This window comes from Phalacrocorax aristotelis, chromosome 1, assembly GCF_949628215.1.
Source record: "Phalacrocorax aristotelis chromosome 1, bGulAri2.1, whole genome shotgun sequence".
NCBI classification, from domain to species: domain Eukaryota; kingdom Metazoa; phylum Chordata; class Aves; order Suliformes; family Phalacrocoracidae; genus Phalacrocorax; species Phalacrocorax aristotelis.
In genome coordinates, this window is record NC_134276.1 from 189,877,526 (window position 1) to 189,897,353 (window position 19,828).

Here is a 19,828-nt window from a genome sequence, read left to right on the forward strand (position 1 = left end):
ATTAATGATTTTCTGGGTTTATAATTGCACAACAGCTGTAGATGCTGGTAAGACCACTTCATTTATTAAACAATGTCTGCAAGATATGTTGGTTTTTTAAGTATTTGTCATGTAACCCTTCGAAGGAAAAACAACATATGAGAAAGATAAACTACTTATTGCTAATTTTAATTATGATATTCATCTTTTCATCATCTTTTTCCCACCTCACTTTACTCTAGGACATTTTGATAATTTTGTTTTGTGTTCTGTGTTTGTTGTCTGCTGTGTTTTGGGGTTTTTACCTCTGGTGGATTGCTTTGAAACTTATCCACGTTTACAAGTTTGGTTAAACAGCACCAGCAGTATCACAAAAAAGCAGGGAGTGATGTCATTGCTGGAAGGATGGGGGAGTGGCCTGCACAGCATTTGCCTCACTTCTAAGTAGTATCCTCTTGTCCTTCAATTTAACTTTGAGACAGTCACTCTTATCCAAGAACTGATTGCTCAGTCATTTTACCTGAATGGTTACATTTTGAGGAAACAAGATACACGCACAAGAAGGAATGGCGTAGGGTTGACTTCAAAGCCCCTTGTGCTTTGCCAGCTTGCATGGTTCCTCTGTGTTTGGAAAAGCTTAAGAAACAAATAATTTGTGGAGGTCCTTGCATGTGAGGGCTTTTAAGGAAAAAAGCAATTAGCCATAAATTCCCTGAATACCTTCCTGGGCAGGAAAGTTCAGAGGCCCTTAATGCATTGTTTACTCCAGCTATGACACGCAGATAGCAGGAACACCTCGTGGCTGAATATGTTGTTTTCTCAGTAGGATCACAAGACCTCTGTGACTACGTCTGCATCAGGGACCTTGCTTTAGTGCTTACACTAAAGTTTTCAGTGTGGAAATGTATAATGTGCAACTGAAATGTTTTGTGATTCCACAGATGAGAAGGGAAGAGTGTTCCTTAGGCACGTTCCACAGATGTGTATGGTCACTTGTGTTTCCTTGTAAATAGGTCTAGAGAAAGCTTTGTAAAGCTACAGCTAGTAATGTGTGCACCGAGTCCTCTAACTGAGGTCTTGCCTATCTTTGCATGGGATATCAGCTCAAAATTCAGTTTTCTATGATGTTTATGCCCAGAGGAGTATGAGAGTAGGTGATACTGAGTCAGATCCTAATATTCTGTGTTTGTGAGGGCCCACTCCACATGCATTACAAATGGTGGGCAGGGTGATATGATAAGACAGGATAAAAACCTGCGATCGTTCCCTTTTACATTCTTCCAGCAATGTGAGCCTCAAGAACCCTTTGCGTTCAAAATCGTGAAATAGATTTTTGAGCTATGAATTTATAAGTTTATTTTTTAAAACATGTAAAATTTGGGGTTTTTTTCCTTGCCCGTTCTGTCAAAATTAGTACTTTCTTTCTTTCTTGAATGTATTTGGGTCCTGTTCCCAGGCATTCAATCTTGTTAAACTTTGGAGAAAATTAAGAGAGAACAATGTCAACATTCCTATCACAGAATCAGACTTCTCAGATCCAGCTAATGCTCTTTGACTGTTCTACAGAAGCTGGAGATCAACTTCTTCAGCAGCTGAAACCTGGCAGATTTAAACTAGATTTATAACATTATTTAGTTACAGTGAAATCATTAAAGTTCTGTATCATAATTATGAGTGATTTCACGTACCAGCAAATCTCTGCACAAAAGCTTGCAAGACGTGACTATGATATCTCCCTGTAGTTGCCTTCTCTCTCTCTCTCTTACTCAATCTGTTCTCCTTCTTTCCTAGACAATTCTCTGATGATTTTGGAAGTAAGGACATTTTTTTATTTTCAGGATCTTCTCTGCCATTTAGCCTGACTCTTATAGGTGGAACATATATAAATTTCTCTTTCAAGCAGACAAATTTTGTTTCTGTAATCAGCTGGGAAATATACTGGTGACAGCTCTTTGTTTATCATTCTACATATATGCCAAAAACTGTAAATACCTTTTTTTTAATCAATGTTTTGCTGTACAGTATTGAATTATAAAAAACTATAACAGCATATACATGGCTTATATAGATCAGTGTCTGTAAACTGAGTATCACTGATCAAGTGTACAAAATTTGAAAGGTAAGGTTATTTTTCTCTACTTTGTTGAAGTTGTTTTTTTCTGATGAGTAGCCAAAGAATTATATGGAGTTTCAACGGTTTACCTTCTCAGAAAATTCGTCTGTAAAAGTAATAACTCAGATTTAATCAATGCATTTTAATTCTCCGTAACAAAAAAATTGAAGGTGTTGTTAAAGCGAAGCAATGCTGCCCAGCTGATGGAGAGCTGTCCGTAATTTTATTCTGGAAATCTTCTGAAGACTGAGGTTTCTGGCTGCCTTGGAAGCTTAGCAAGAAGAGTTTATCTCACGCATTGCTTACTAGCATCCAAACCAAAAAAATGGCCTAACTTGGTTTGTTCTGAGTAAAAAGACAAGGGAAAAAAGAGCCTTCACACAAGGATTAATTTTAGTACCATTTACTTCTCTGTGCACACTTTATGTTTAGATGCCATTTATAAATATCTTATTATCATTTGTTAAGTTTTATGACAATTTATACTATGCCTGATGACTGTAATTCATGCATTAAACATGCACACGTATTTTAACAATATTTGCATCTTATAATATGCTTTGTAACGACTTGTCATAGACTCATCGGTTAAACATTTATTTTACAAATGCATTTTGTAATATGCTATGGTAATAAACTATAAAAAAGTTGTCCCACCTTGTAATATTTTCAGATGGATGAATAATGCATAACAAATTCTACCTTCATTTAAAACATGACCTCTATTCTGATGAAATCTGATACATTGTCTGGATTTATGGTGATCACCGAGTTGTGTGAGGTGCCGTCAATCTGCTTTCTGATTAATTTTCATAGTTGATAAATTTGAATTAGTCTGTAAATATTTACAAAATAATATGGGATTTTTTCTATTATTTTATTTTTATCCACCTGATTCATTCAAACCAAACGTACCAACCCCCATCATGCTAAGAGCTAATTTTCATTCAAATCATTTCTGGAAATTCAATTCAGTTCTGAAATTGATTATCAAAATGGTGATTGTTCCCTTGCTGGCTGCCTAAGTTTGTCATATGTATCTCTAAAGAGGCCTGTGCTACTGTCACATCTAATCTTATGAGCTGTGTAAAGCTGAAGGGTATATAATACTGGAAAAGTTTATGCTGAGCTACTACACAATAAGAACAAGTTTTTACTGTTTGTTATATAGTTTTTTAACTTATGGAACCTTATTCAAAACAAAATCTTGTTTAAATAGGTATTGCCGTGAGAGTCAACTTATTGACTACCTGACTTCCTGAAGCATCATGATGATTTTTTAAATTTTTTTTTTAATATGAATGTTAGTGCCTAAGATTCACTATCTTGTTTGTTTCAGTTTGTGCACGCATGTGTAGATAGTAACATTTTCACTCATTTTATTCCACAACAAGGGGTTTTCTTCAAAATTGAAGGGAAAGAAGGGGATTCAGGGGTTGGCTGGCTGGTTTGTTTGGGTAGGATATAGAATGTTATAGGGATGTCCATACATCCGGTTGAGATGGTTGAGGATTTCAGCAGTCTTCTTCATTTGCTGCCTTCCCTTACCTGAAAGAAGACTAAAGTGGATGGTGATTTCACTTTTGCTGTTCACTTGGAATAAGTTCTAGGACATTGCATCTATCTGATGCAGCCTGAATGTGTGAAGTCAGTACAGAGTAGTCTGGTTTTACATCTATTTAACATAAATACAAATGACTACTTCAGGTGCATACTAAGGGGAAGTCAACATCAGGTCATTGGTCTCATGGAAGGGAGCTTTATCTCACCAGACAATAGATGGTTATACCCTGCCTCTGCCATTCACCTGAACAGTCCAGGCTCAAGAGCCTTTTGTCACCATTCATAGTCAAGGCACTTTTAGTCAACACATTGCTGTCAACACACTTTTAAGAGACAGTTTATCCAATGTGATTTAGATATCTGATTTGGATTTAATGAATTGTGCCACTGAAATGCCTATTTTTCTCCGTCAATTATACAGGTAACCTCAGATGACTAGCTCAGCTATAGGTGTCTATAGCATAGACTTTTTGCATTTGGTAGAGTGATATCCCCCCATTCCCACTTCTATTTTCCTTTTTTTTTTTTTTTTAATTCTAAATAAATTACTGCTTATGAAATGAGCTGGGCTTATTGTCGATAGAGCTTTACCTCTTTACACACTGAGCATATTAGACTACATTCTCCATAGGCAAACACACTCTGTTTAGATTGCATAAATTCTGTTACAGAAGTCACTCTGCTCATGAAGAGAATAATTAATTCTGTTTCAGTTTGCTATTTTTTTGTTAGTGTTTCTCATTAGGTGAAGGCAAGCAACTAGTTCCAGTAGGAATATGGTGTTCTGGTGACGTGGCATCTGTCCTATAGCATTGAGACTAGGACATACTCATTCTATGTGAGCTTACAGGCATTCATGAAAGTTTAGTCTCATATTTAAGTACTGAATGGGTTTGTTAAAGGTGAATTATTTAGTCTTCTATCACAAACACTCTAGTCATCACTTCTCCCATTCTTTTAAGATGGTCTCATAATTTGAACAGCATTTGCAGTCTTTTTCTGTGAAAAATCTAAAATGCAGCAGTCACTTTTTTGTAGGAAAATTTGACCTATTTTTTTTCCCCAGTGGTTGTTTTTGTTAGAATCATGTCTTCTTTACTCATCTTTCAAATCATGAGTTTGCTTGCCTTGTTTTGTAGGAGTATGATGATTTCTAGAGTTAATCTTATAATGTGTAACAGTTTCACTGGATTTCATACTTTTAATTGTACACACCATTTCTTTGAATACATCAAAATGATGCAGTATCCTGGTAGTTTCTTATTTCTCATCTGTTACATTCTCATCTATTATGAATCACATTATGGTTGCACAAGAAATGCAGTAAACATCTGTATTATGTGATGGGAATTTCTTTTTTTAAATTTTCTCAGAAAGCACAGAGATTCCACCCTTTACTGTATTTCTTGGCAACTTGTCATTCTTTCACGTATATCAAATATATATTATATACGTGCTTTTGTTGTTAATTGGCTGCTTCAGGATTTCTATAGTTTGGATTCATTGCATTCCTTGTGTTCTTGGAATTGCTTTTCTTCATTTCAGGTATAGAAAAGTCTGTAGGACACATTGTAGAAATTCGGTTTTGCACATTGCATATGTCTGTTTGTACATGCACATACACAAGTGTATATTTGTATAGGCATATATCGTATGCAATCCTAGTACAGATAATAAACTGCAGGGCTGTTGGTCATGCACTTTTCTCAGCTGACCTTCCCTAGTCTCTTTCCTTCTGTCATTCCAAATCTCTGCTCTTAACACTAACAATAATTTCCCAAGATCTTACTTTCTGGTTTCTCTTTTTTTTTTTTTTTTTTTATTTGGCATGTCAGTTCTTTCCCCAAAAGCACAATGACTTTTGGGCCAGAAGAGAGAATGTTTGATCCAAAATTAGTGACAAATTCAGTGCTTTTGCCAGTTACTGAAGCTAACAGTAAGGTCTTTATATCACAGGTTAAGAGGAGATTCTAGCTGCCGAGTAGATCATACACTTGATTTAAGCCCTGGGACGTTAAGATGCAATAGGTTTTCAAACTACAGTATTCATATACATACAGAAATAATTGTAAAGTTATCTTGGTATTTCTAAGAAGTAAAAGTTATCTGACTTCCGAAGAGGTACATAATTTAAAAAATTACTTTTATAGAAAGGGGAAAAAAAGCACTGTGATGCATTTTAATACATTTTTGAGGGTTTTTAAGCTAGCTTTTCTTTTATATAATTCACATTTCCTACATACATGATGATGTGATGTTGTATAAAGTTTTTTTTCTAGTTTTGTTTGGAAGGATCTGCATAAATCATGTATGGTTTCACCATTTTGAATAATGTGGCAACTCCAGACTCATGCCAATGAAACCATCATACTACCATGTCATGTACTGTATATAACATACATACACACTTATAATGAGGTAGAGGATAATACTGAAAATCTCTTCCCTTAAGGCTTGAAAAATGACCAAAAAGTAGAGGTCACTTTTCATGCCTTGGGAAAAATAGATTAAGAAATTAAAACTCCAATCAATACCTATAACCTTAAAATGTATTTTAATGTGCTGCAGCTTCAGTTACCCTCAGCTGAAGCTTCTCTATTTTAGCTTACAGGGTCTTGTGACCTCAGCCCATAGCAGAGTTTCAACAGTAATAGCGCCAGCCATCTTGGATAAATGTAAGTGAAATTTTTCCTCATTTCTATAGTTTCTGTCCCTCACATTCACTTTTGGAGTTTTGTTTTTCACTCAGGATGTAGACAGTATTCCTGACAGCACTTCTGCTGTGTGCCAAGTAGCATGAATGACACAAAGTAGCAGTAAAGCAACTAAGTGGGACTTCTTGCCTTTTAAATGTCATGGTATCAGACTCATCCTGTGCTTTTGAAATGCCAGTATGATGGCCGTGCAAACTTTACTTTACTTTCAGCTAGCTTGATGGTAGTTTTCATTGTCAACCATGATTAACCTGGAAAGAGAGGAATAGTACAAGACGACTTTGGCCATATAATCTTGTTTTAGCTAATGCTAAGGATGAAATTTAGGAGAATTCAGGAAATATTTTTCCAATAAAAAGTTTGCCTTCTTCATCAGCTTTACCATTTCAGTTCTGCTTCAGGTCAGACTGTGGTAATCCATTCCCAAACTTAGCTCTGCATTCACTATTTTATAAATCTGGGGCTGGAGCTGGAGCTGGAAAAGTATACACTTCATATGTACTGCCTGTGTAACAACTTCCAGAAGTATGAGATAAGGAATGAAGGTTATCTGCCCACTATTGGTTTCTGAGGAATACAAAATACAGCAGATGCTGTTAAAGTCAATGTTTTTTCAACAACTGTCATGTTGTTGTAATGGTGGCTACTCTATGGTCCTCATACAAACAGAAGAAAATAGAAATAGCGTTATTAATTCAGAAAATCCTGTCCTGTAAGCTTACAGCCTTAAGAAGCTGGCATTTAATAGTAATGTACAAAAGATACCTGGACTTAGATCTTGTTTGGTATGTAGTCCTGAATTGGCCTGAATTTGTCTGAATTCACCATTTGAGAACAACGCGGCATCCTTGATCTGTTAAATCACCATGCCACCCCTCCATCTTCTATTTGTTCATATACATAAATACGTGTGTGACTTACAGACATACCTAAATTTCCAAGTTTTTATTTACATGTATAGGCCATAGTTTCATTGTAGCACTGCAGCTACAATAGTACTGCAGTACTAATAGTACTGTAGGAGCTAAACACATGACCATTCAAATGCAGCCTGTTCTCTTCATGTGGTTTCATAGGGTGTACCTCTCATGGACTATATTAAATTAAAGGCAGCACATCTGCAGTAGTTAAGGCTAAAACTAGCAGAAGTTAAACTGTTTCTATCCATCTTGCAAACGTGTCATTCAAAGATAGATAAGAGGCAGTCTTGGTGTTTTACCTTCAGTCCTATAGTCAGCTTAAAAAGTAATTAGAATTCAGGTCTTCTTGCAACTATGTGGTTATATTAATGTCTCCATAATGGATGTGAGACCAAATCATATACAGCAGGGTCTAGAAGCTGTGAGAGTAGAAGAACGTGTATTGAAACCAGTCTGTGATTGTCCTGAATTTCTGTATGTCTCAAACTTTGGTATGCCATGTAGGTGGGAGGGTGGGCATTGTTATCAGCTACACACAGAAATCAAGTAGTAAAAGAAGTTGCATGCCCAGAGTCTATTCTTTTTGACTAAAACTATATGAATGAAGAAAAGGTGTAAGAAATGTTAGCTTGGCTACTAGTTACTAAGCAGGAATGTACTGAGTCATGAAGAATAATTCGTAAAATTTCTCTGAGGAAACAGGTTTAGTTGAAAACCCATGCAAACCTTGAGGACCAATGTCCTCAAGGGTAAAGTCGTTTTATAATAATTACCATAAATATTCATTTAATTTCAAAAGAAAAGAAGGTGTTCTTACACTTGTCATTGCAAGACTGAGTTAATGAAAGACCTTTGAAACCACTGTCAATTGAATGTGTGTGAGTATAAAATAAAAGATCAATTTGTGAGGAATTTCATGAAATCAGCACTATAATAATAACAGTTTCAAAACCAGCCATACCTATATGCTTATCAAATACCAGTTATTTTGTTGGAACCGTGTATGCCAACATAAATTCATTGCTACTGTGAGATCAGTCCTGTACTTGTTATCTTTTTGACACTAGTTTATGTGACATCTCTGTCCCATTAACTGATGTGATCCTTACATACAGGAATGATCCTCTGCTTTGATAACTGTCTCAGTCTTGTAACAACAGCAAGATTACTGAATTAATAGAATGATAATATGATTCCATACATCTTGTTAAAACAATACTCCCTTGATAATGGATACTTAAAGTGTCTTTTATTTCCTGTTTTTATTATTTATGTAGCTCTTCCAGTTATCTTTGAACAGGGGGGGAAAGACAAAAATTAAAAGTATGTGTTCATATATGTCAAAGTTTGTTTTTTTTACTAGAATATGTAGCATGTTTAATACTTGGGGTGTATATAAATAATATGTAAAATATGCATATATAAATACATATCTAAGTGCAATTTTGAGGCTTGTATGTCTCATTATTTAACACTGAAGTATGTTACACAAGGACTTTGAAATATAGTAGAAAGGAATTTGTGAAAATATGTTATAGAAAGTGTGATAGAGCATGCTCAGAGGGTGTACAATATGAAAAGCTTGCTATAAAATGGTTTAAGATACTCAGATGCCAGATGCTCACAAATGCAGCCTGCTAATCCATTTGGCCAAATAGGTATAACATTACATTCTTTATATGTGATACAAACTTCTGGAATTTCAGTTTCTTTTTTATGTTCCACTATCCTGTTTCCAAAAGTCTAGCTAGTGCAAGAGGCATTTGTGCTCCATAGTAAAAAGTATAAACTACCTCTGAGGATTTTGTAGAGATACTGAATTAACGAGGGTACTGGTGGTGTTGCAGGCATAAATATCTAATTATGTTATTCTTATGGTTCTTCATTATTTTCTTTATATCCTCAATGACTAAAAGGTAGAGAAATGTTAGACACTTACTAAAGAACTGCAGTCCATCCCCACAGTATATATTACTGCAAATGTAAATTTTATTCAGCCTGAAATCTCCTTCCTTTTAATGTTCCCTGCACAGTGAAGTCTAGACAGATGGAGTGAGTTGGGGGTTGTGGAGATGGTTTTTTCAAAGATGGGCACACCCAGAGCTCCCACCGGGTTCATTTCCAAAACCCACGCATCATGCCATCGCCTGCAAAGTAATGGAGAGATTATAATTGTTCATTTCTCTGTGCCTTTATGTCTTAAACTGGGGGATGTGTTTCAGTTTCATTCAGAATTCATTCATTTAAAAAATTACTTCAGGATGTCTTACATTTAGCAAAACTTAGCAAGAATTAAAGTGGCTTCAGCTGCTTTAATTGCTGTTCAGAAACTCCCAATAATGACTGGGTCATCGCTGCTGACTAGAACCAGACAGGGAGGCAGACAGATGCACATATACACCCTTTTAGGCAGCCCCCAAAGCTTTGCTCTTTCCCCAAGAAAAGGTAAATAGTCAGCTTAAACCTTTTCAGCAACTCTATAAATAAGAAGATGCCAACAGCATGTCCACTTCTCTGTTACCTGGGTGTCCTATCTGCGTTCTTCCTTGTGTAAATCCTGCTCTAATTTCCTTGTGTTTGTCACCACTGTTTGATATTTGTATAGTGTTCATAAAGTTTATAGAGGAAATAAAGATATCCATCATTAACAACTTAGTAATAATCCTTAACTGCTCTTTTTAATCGAGTTGACTGTTCAGATGTCTCCTTTTCTTCTCCTTAAATCTTTTTCTCTAGCCCTTGTTGTGACTTGTAGCTGAGTCTGAATGCCCATAATTTAGAAAAGTCTTCAAATTAAATAAGCTGGGTTTTCTCTACGAGTTTGGTAAAATGATATTTCTGGCCTCTGTAGGGTTTGCCACAGTTGGGAGTAGGAACTGTCCCACTAGAAAGAATCAAAGATGTAGTGAAAAAGGTGAAGTATTTGAGCAGTAGCAATACAATTGATTCAACATTGAATATTTCATTACAGCTTCATTAAGTATTCCATTTACAACATTTTTAATTATGACTTTTCAGTACTAAAACTCTCTGAAATGTTACATGAATTTTGTATCAAAAAAAGAATTTGAGGAAGCTGAAATAGTCATACATTTTCAAAACAACATTTTTAATATCAAATTAAAAGTCTGTCCAAGGTACATAATGTTATAGTCAGGTTCTCCTCAAAGCAAAACCTTCATTTTGAAATTTCCTTCATGAATGTTTTTATAAATACAACTTGTAAAATTTGATTTTAAAGAAAAGAAAAAAATCTGGATTGCTCCCAAGCAATATTTTTAACCCTTCAGAATTGCCAGTGAATTGAAGAAGTTCCTTTTGATGCTGTTGACTATTGCTCCTTTTTTTTATATTTCAGAACTGGATTGCCTTTGAGCATATTTGGGCAAGAGGGAAACATTGCTATAGCAGCTTAAAATCTTAGCTATAGTTTTAGTCCTGGTTTATGAAACACTGTAGTTTTGAACTTGCTTGCACTTCCAAGTGGAAAATAAGTTTTCAGTTATTAGTTCTAATTTAAAAGCAGGTCTCAGTGTCTTCTTACAAATCTGAAGAGCTGCAGAAGCTCTGGTAAAACGAGAAGGTGGTACCTGATCTTTTTCTTAGAAGAAGTACTGTGAACACTGTATATATGTGAACTGTAATACTGGCTTTTGTCAAAAGAATAATATTCTAGGTCATACAGTATTTAAATTAATACTTCCAGACTTTGTTAAGTCCAGGTCTCGCAATGACCTTCATTCCCTAGGTCGGTTCTAGGGCGACCGGTTGTTACTGTCAAACTTGGGGGCAAAGCCAATGCTGAGTTCAGGTCAGTACTGACTCCAGCGCTGGGTCAGGTACTTTGGGACAAATGTGCATTTTCTTATGTTTGTAAGATAAAGTCAAGTATAAAAATGGCTGATGAATTTTCAGTCAATGTAGCAAGAATTCAGTAAGAGAATAGTAGTGAAAAGCATTTGCTATTACCGTTCCATTACAAAATATTCATTTTGTCAGTAAATGGCATTATTTTTGTCATCATTAATTATATCTTTGCAAAACACTTGCTGATTTTTGTACTTGTAAGTACATGTCTACAAATAATAAGTGGCTTTAATTGATGCAATGGAGGATTGTGTTAAATGTCCAATAACTTTTGGAATATAAGCAAAGTAAGAAAGTGTTGGAATAGACTGTTGGGGGTGTTGTGGAATCTCCCTTGCTTGAAGTTTGTAAAAACATTTTGGACAAATGTCTCTCATAAACAAAACAGTTTATTCTGCTTTTGAAAAGAGGGATGGGGTAGCTCACTTGCCAAGGTGTCTTCTTTTTGTTCTGCAATTTGCATGATTGTTTTTTAACAAGAAATACTTTTTTTTAAGCTTATTTCTTTTAATGAAATGAGTTCAGGTTAGATTGCTAGTCAGTGGGTACAGCAATTATGCCTATGTATATATTCAGTGAACATCAGTATGTGAGGTTTTTTTATGAGTAATCCAAATAGTATGACAAAGAAGCTACATATATTAGTCTTAGAATAAGTATCTGAATTCTATTAAGATAATCTCTGGGTAGTTTCTAAAATTAAATAAAAGCAAGAGGAAAATAGAAGTTTGTATGGAAAATACTTGTTAACAGAAGACTGTGGCGCAAATCTTGCAGAAGGTTCTGTGCGTATTTCAGATTTGCACTAAGATGTATGTAATACTGAATTTTCATAGGATCAAGGCTTTGTGGCTAATTGATTTTGTGTCTAGAGAGCCAAATAAAAACAAATTCGTATGGATTATAATTTTCAGTGGAACAGTGCTCTGAGAGCCTTGGAAAGTAGTGCTTTATTAAATGCTAGGCACTTTTATGGAAAGAAGTTTCGAACAACAGATTTGAAAAATAGGACTTAAAGCTTGTTACTTTCAAAACTGACAGAGAAGATATTTCCACCCCCTTGTCCATTCCAGGGCTCTGGTTGCTCTCTGAGGTGTAGGGAGTAAGGGGGATAAATTCCTCCCCTGTCAGCTCGGGAGCAGGGAGAAGAGCCACCTGTCCGGCTGCTCCGAGAGCTGAGGGAACCATTGGCCCTCGCTAGCCCAGTGCATAGGGTGCCAGTATTGACCTGGAGCAGCGTAGCTGAGAGACAAGACTGAGTTTCTGGAGCCTGCTGGTTACCTGGCACTCCTGGCAAGCCAGACTCTTGAATGCAGGTCCCCACTGTGGTTTCAGCCCCTGTCCAGGTTCTCCTCATTCGCTGGGGGAAGGGGACGTGGGACATGACCCTGGCCATCACAGCCTTTAAAGGAAATGCATTAAAACGCACTTTTGTGTCTTTTCGAAGGAGTCAACATTTTCAGTTTAAGAAGTGTCAAAATATTTCCTTTTTTTTTTTCTATCTGCTTGTCAGAACTGCTTTTTTTTTTAGCAATATGCATTTTGTATGGTTTGCATTAATTTAAACTTAGGGTGTTGTTTCATACGGCGCTTGGCTTGAAGTGTGCTGCTTCTATTTCTGACTGAAAGGACTTGTGAGTCCAAAACGCTTTTTGTCTCCTGGTAGGCCTATTAAAGCTCTTCATTTCCCTACAAACATTGCATCATAAGGACTTAAAAAATAATGCATTCTGTTTGGTAGCCCTGGGAGTGCTATATATGTTTTTTTCTGACAAGCAGTCTCCGATATCTAATAAATCGCAGTTCTGATAATCTTTTGAAAAGATAAATAATACTTTTATTTTATAAATGTGTAGTGACATCCTTAACAAAAATACATTATTCAAGAAATACCAACAATATTTTAAGGTAAGTTAATGAAGATATGTTCAAATTTTGTAATAATCAAACTATTATCTGTATACAAGACTGAGGAAAATGTGTTGCTAGGTGCTGCACCATTTTTGTGATTCCTCTTGAGAATGAGTTAGCTAAAATGAAGGTGCTCTGCCAGCTTTATTTAAAGATCCATGCTTAAAAATGACTAATTTTATAGCATGTATTTTCTGTTTATGTGCCTGTCAGTTTTAAACAGCCTTTTATATGCAAATGCATGATGACAGTTCTATATTCTGTGTCATTTCTTCACTAGAGTTTTTCATGCTATTGGAATAATCCCTTAACAGATATTTATAGAGTTTTTACTGTTATTTTGACAAATCAGACATTGTTATTAAAATGATAAAAGAAAGTAATTTTAATACTTTATTGCATTGGAAGTTCTAAACTTTTAAAAAATCATGTATGTTTCCTAGCTTTATTTTAGTAAACCTTTTACAGAAGTTGGGTCTTTGTAATTGCATTTTTTGTGGTAAGAAAAATCTGTGCTTGGAACTTTTTTCTAAACAGGTGTATTACTGAAGATCCATCTTTATTGCTACTTCATTCATTTCATTGTATATGCCTATACCAAATTGTGTGTTCCAGTAAGTTAATTTAGAAATATCGTATACTCTACTAGTACTGAATTTGGCTCCTGTTGAAGATAGGTAGGTTTGCTGTAATTTTCAATGTAAACAAACTCAGGCTTATTGTCTATAATTTTTGTAGTTTGGAAAAGTTGTTACCTTACTGTGGCCAATGTGCTCACAAGGTGACAAACTGGGAGGATTTCAGCTGTACTGTCCATTGCAGTGCATGCCTAAGCAGTGGCCGAAGAGAGCACTCTGATTTCTAAAGAAAATTGTAAATTTGCCTCATCTCTAGGTAACGCTTCATGTTTTGCTACGAAGTCTAGGCATTAATTTAGTCTAAAAACAGAGATTGAGAAAACAACACAGTATTTCCATAGTCTTGAACAAAAAAAGTCATTGGCAGGTGACATAGAAAGACAGTGAAAGGACAGGCACAGTCACCTGTGTCTAATGAAGGAGGTGACATTTCAGTAAATGGCAGGTACTTAAATATATACTGTGCATTGGCAATCTCCCAGGACTGCTGATGGAAGTGTGGTTGGGGAAAGGAGCAGGGTATTGAAGAAACCAGTGCTTTGAGCTGTACCGTGAGAGCAGGAGCAGGGGCTGGCTACAAGCTTGGTGGGTGTCACCAGGCTAGCAGAAACTTTCAAAGGCCACCAGCTGCTGAAGCCACGGGCAGCTTTCAGAGCTCTTCCTGACAGATGTTGTGAAACCATATTTACCCCAGTTTATTTGCAAAATTTCTGTATTCTTTTCAGGATGTCTCTGTGTTAATGGAATTACTGGTGTGAATCTTCTGTTGTCTGAGAGCAACACCTGGACAGTTTTTCTGCCACTGTCACCCAGGAACCCTGTGTGCTTTCAAATGAACTATCAGAAAGTTCAGATTCATCTTGCCTAACTTAAGACATTTAACTTTAGATCCCCCTGTTAGAAGCAAAGTCAGTCTAACCTGCGTCTGTGGTAGAAAAGAGAGACAGAGGCAGACACTTCTGGTTTTACATGGACTGGATCAGTCCATGGATTTGCACATTGCCTTCTGTTGCCTATAGGAAGTGCACAGGGCAAGTAGACGTCTCATGAAGATGCTTAAAACGATGTGGTACAAACCTGGCCTAAGAGTCACTGGTTCATGATAAGATACTATAAATTATTAAAGTTAATATTCTAATGAGGTCCTTGTCAGGCTCAGATACGTGATAGATTGCTTCGCGATGTGATACCTTTGTATATTCATCTGAGGTGGGAGTTAGTATGGGACAAAGAGAGGGAGATTTTGTTGTGACAAACTCCCTTGTTACAGTTTATGTTTCCCATTGGATCTCATTTTACTTATTCAGTTCTTCTGAACTCCATAAGCACTTTTCTCTGTTAGGTGATGCTTCGGACATTTCCTTATTAAAGTTAACCAAATGATTGGGTTACTGTTCTGTTATTCACTTTCTATATTACTTATTTCTGACAAGACTAAAAAGTACTCAAGCTAAGAACCATGTCATCTCCTATAAAACTGCCATGTGATGCTATATAGTATAAGAACAATGGCAGAAAATTCAGTATGTACACTGGGACAGATCTGGCTACAGTTCTCAAACACGGCATTTGTTAAACAATTAGGTGTTTGTAGGGACAAACAGCCAAGACAGATAGAAAAAAAAAATCAGGCATACAGAAATGTCTACTCTGTATGTGAACGTGACTAGTTTTTATATAGAACAGGGAAATTTTAAATCCTCTCATTCATATCACACATCACAAGAACATGAAATGCTGCAGTGGTTTGTAGTTGGCTAGAACATTAAAACAAAGCAAAAGTTAGGTGCACATGCAGTTATAAATGCTTATGCCCATGCAAAGCCGGTGTTTTTGCAAGAAAGTGAGTAGTGGATGATTATGCACATCCTAGTACTTGGTCTGTTTACAGACATCAGATCTGAGGTTCTTGCAAATTTTGAGAATTTTCAGCCTGAGGAATTAATACTGGGGTGGCTTCAGGATACCTTTGTGCCTTCCTGATCCTGGCTGGAGTAGTCCACGTGAGGCTTTGCAAAGAGCCTTTGCATATACGCCCTCCCTTAGCGGGAGTAGATATTTTAAAACATATGTTACAGGCTTGAGAAAATAGTTAGGACATTTTGGCTTTAACATTGTTAAACATGTTGCGTAGAATCTGGACTGTTCTATGGCTGCTGTTTATCAAATAAAAACTAAGGATTTTCTTAGCCCTCCATTTAACCACACTTGTAGCTCACGTTGTTATAGGAACATACTTTCCATATTTTCTGCAAACCTTTTGAGAGCAGTTTTGTAAAATGCATCCATGTAATTAAAAAAAAAACAAACCAAAGAAACAAACCAAATTCAAACCCTACACCAGATGCTGTACATTACATCATTTATTTTCCTTTTAAAAAATCCCCTACATGCTTTTTTACTGTGACTGCTTCTTACAAAAGAAGTGTGAAGACCATGTATTAATTCACTAAAGATTCAGTAATCCATTTTCCTCATGTCCAAGAAACCCCACCTTTCCATTTTACACCCTGAAGACACATAAACAATAGAAGTACTGACAAATTATTCTAAACTCTGCAGCACTGTTTTTAAAATTTTAACTAATGAAGGGCTGCTATAGAAAGTTCAGATTTACATGAGCAGGTACACAGAAGTTGCCTGGCCTGACAAATGTTTTGCTGCCCTAGCTCTGGCCTCCCTTGAGGGTGCTGGTCACTGTTTTCTTGCACTGTTTTAATCTGTGCTGTTGCCAGAGCTGGATGGGGAGCACTAATCATAATGGTCTGAAATGAGTTGGTGACTGCATCATCTCCTTTTCCTCTTCACAGCCAGCTTTCCCCCACTCAGGGTCTCTCAGTACACAGGATTAATTTTCTAGCAGTGAAGAGCTAGAAAGCAGCTGGCTTCATCTGCTTTTCAGGCTCCAAGGAGCGGATGGTTAGGCTGCAGACCTGCATTTCATGATTGGTGGTGTGTCACCCTGTGGTGGACAGATGAAGGATTTGATTCAGCCACCAGATAGGAAAACAGCTGGATTGGACTAATCCCAACACTCCATCTCAAAAGCCTGAGAAGTGTCCACGTGTCAGCTGCTCTGTGGGCCAATTGGTAGTCTTTGTCACTTAAATTTGACTGGGGCCCATCCATTTTATCCAGAGGTAGGAATAAGTTACACCAGTTCACACCCATGTATTCCTGATGAATGTACATAAAGCTACAAAATACTTGTCAGCGTTCGCAGGGTCAAAAGGGAACTTTACTGTTAAAGGTTACTTTGGCTGAGATCAAAAAATGCCTCTTTTATCTCTCTCTCAACAATATCCATAAGATAGGCTACCGATATGCTTGGATGCTCTGTTTTCAGTCTTCTGCAACCTTCAGCATGTGCCTTTGCTATGGCTGTCAAGATTCAAAGGAAAGGAGGCAGGATTTGGAGTAGAGATCTTAGAAATGTTACGTGGGTCCTGGGGAAGGTGGCAGTGACACCCAAATCATTGTGATCCAGCCTCTCATCTTTTTATCTGAAACTGCCCTAACTGGGGTTCTTATCTCTTATGTGCAAGAGTTACAAGATAAGACTAGCTCTGTAACCCACGCGGCAGCCACAGTTTATGCCTAGAGTATGTTTATGTGAGCTGGAGATAAAAATTGCAGTCTGCTGTTTGGTCCCATACAAAGTTATCTTTATTTTGCTATTGGTGACACCTTCAAGTGGTTGCTTGAGGAGTGAAAAAAAAAAAAAGGTAAATCCCAAGACTAGTACAAATGTATTTTTAAATATTCATTTTTAATAAATATTTTCATGATATCCAATTGATCCCACGATTAGCCACAGAACATATAAGCAAGCTAACATGCAAATTTAGGCATACTGTGGCCAGACTTTACATAGGCATAAACGGCATCTGGAGAAAGCCCTGGTTCCTCCTATTGTCAATGAGCCAGTTTTGCTAAGCATCATACAAGTGAAAATTGCACTGTCTTTTCCACATCTTTAAGCCCAGTAAAAAGGCAAGGTCTCAGCAGCCCTCCAGGGGCTCCTGCACCATGCAAGACTTATAATATATATAACACTTATAAAAGGGCAGCTACAACAGTAACGTTGAGCCTGACTCTTACTTCATTTATATCAATTTCTGTTGTACTGTTGAATCCGATGGCCTTTTAGTACACTGTGGTTACATGGATGTAAACAAAAGAAGAATCTGCCCAGAATCTATCACACTATATGCATACAATCAGATTGTCAATATTCAGCTCATATATGTGCAACAAAGTTGAGGGCAGAAAGGTTACTGTGTCTGTCCTGGCTCTGAGGAGTGCAGGGGACTAAGATGCCAGAGTGCCTCGGTGCACAAAAAACCACCATCCTACACATACTTGAAAGTCTGGTGCTTGTACATATGTGCTTAAATGGAGCTCTGGCTTGGGGGTTCTCTAGCCTTGAAAATCATATTACATAGATGCTGATCGTGCTTGTTCAAATAATCACAGCTTCCATAATTGCAAAGTAGACTGTGATTCATTCTTCCATTTTTGGCACCAGGTGAAATGCTTCGTTTTGGTCACCTGAGATTCCCTGGCTAGTTAGCGAAAAGGCATGATCACACTCAAAGTCAAGATTTCAAATATTCAGGATTTAGTTGGGCTGAATTATTTTCTGATTGTCTTTCTCTTTGTGTTTACTATTTGAAGACTTTTCTTTGAAAAAGTGGAGTTGCCTCCCTTTTGTATCTACAAGAATTGTTTCACACTCTTTTGCTTTCAGCTGGAAAAAGGCAACAGAAGAGCTGTTCTGCTGAGCTAGGAAGGGTATTTTTGTTGGCTAGTCTTTACTTCCCCTTAAAACAGAAACTCCTAGAGGGGGTCAGAGCAATTATCCACTTCTTGAAGACCTAGGAATAAGGGTGAGAGCCTTCAGCCTGTCGCACATTTTACAGGATAACGCAAATGCAGAAAATTTTAAAGTGGTGGTAATTGTGTATCTTGGGATGGGGTTTGACCTGAGCATGTGGGGAAGGAGTATTTCAACTGCTTTGGATACATTTTATTGGAAATTTAGAGCATCAGATTAAATGGCTTTAAAATACAACGTGCTATTGTCAGTTTGGGGTTTTTTTTAAAAACCGATAGAAACCTAAGGTCAGCAGTTGTGCTGAAATTTTCTAGGGCTGTCTTGTGTGTATTGAGAATTGAAAAACAGCAACAGTGGAATAATCCCATCATTTAGCACAGTATACTGATTTTCTCAAACAGTTATGTAAGATGAATAAAACATTTTAATTTATACTTATTGATGTATATACTAAGAATTGTCTACAGGTAGTACAGTTCTGGTTTGAAAGAATACAGGGTATCTTATATGCTTCCACTTTAATAATAGTTTTGGTGGCTCCGAATGGCTACATATGGGTAGTTCTCTGCTTCTTCACTTCTGGGGGGTTCAGTCGTACACTGATGTTTTGTTCCACGGTGGGAAGGAAATGAAGTATTCCCAACACCGAATGTTGTTACATGCCTGCGTTGGGAGGTTCCACATGTGATTCATGGAGAGGAAGCTCTCAGAACAATTCAAAATTCAGAACAGAGTTCAATTTATTCTGTCTGAATTGCCATCTAAAGGAGCTTCTCTCTTTCTCTCTTCACTGTGTAAATAGTACATAGACACTCCTCCTAATTTAAACTGTTAAAGTTACAAGCTAAGATTTGCCGGGCTGCGGGCAGTCTGCGTACTTGCTATCATTGTCTTGTAAGAGGGAAACTGTGCAGATGGGTCTGGTTTTCTGACACACAAATAGTGCAACACATTAAGAAAGCTAGTTTAGTCTCTAAGCCATACAGTCCTCGAGCCTTCTGTAGGTCTTGTAATTCATTAGGATGGTAATTTTTTACAAGGACTGTAGCTCATTAGAAATTGGACTGAAACTTGGAATATTACTGCCCATCAAACAGCTTCTGCCAGCAATAATTCCTGGGTGTCACTGACCTGGGGCAGATTTGTACCGTTGCCCTAGAGCTTCATATACCATTACTCATATCTCAAATCCATAAAGCTATAGGTAATGTTTGTTCTTGAAACACTTTCAAACTGGGAAGTAAGTTTAAATATCTGTTTTAATTCTTGTTCCTGTAGTATTTGAA

General features: G+C 36.9%; 1 protein-coding gene across 14 annotated transcripts in view; it reads left to right on the top strand.

Annotated features, from left to right (window-relative positions):
* FOXP2 (forkhead box P2) overlaps positions 1 to 19,828 on the top strand; it is a 440,819-nt gene that overhangs the window by 345,560 nt on the left and 75,431 nt on the right. For 2 of the 14 annotated variants that reach the window (XM_075081099.1, XM_075081100.1), the window contains exon 2: positions 6,260 to 6,330. The exons of the other annotated variants lie outside the window; for them this stretch is intronic. The gene's annotated coding sequence lies outside the window, so the exon portion shown is untranslated. The remainder of the gene's footprint in view (positions 1 to 6,259; positions 6,331 to 19,828) is intronic. 14 annotated transcript variants of the gene reach the window in all.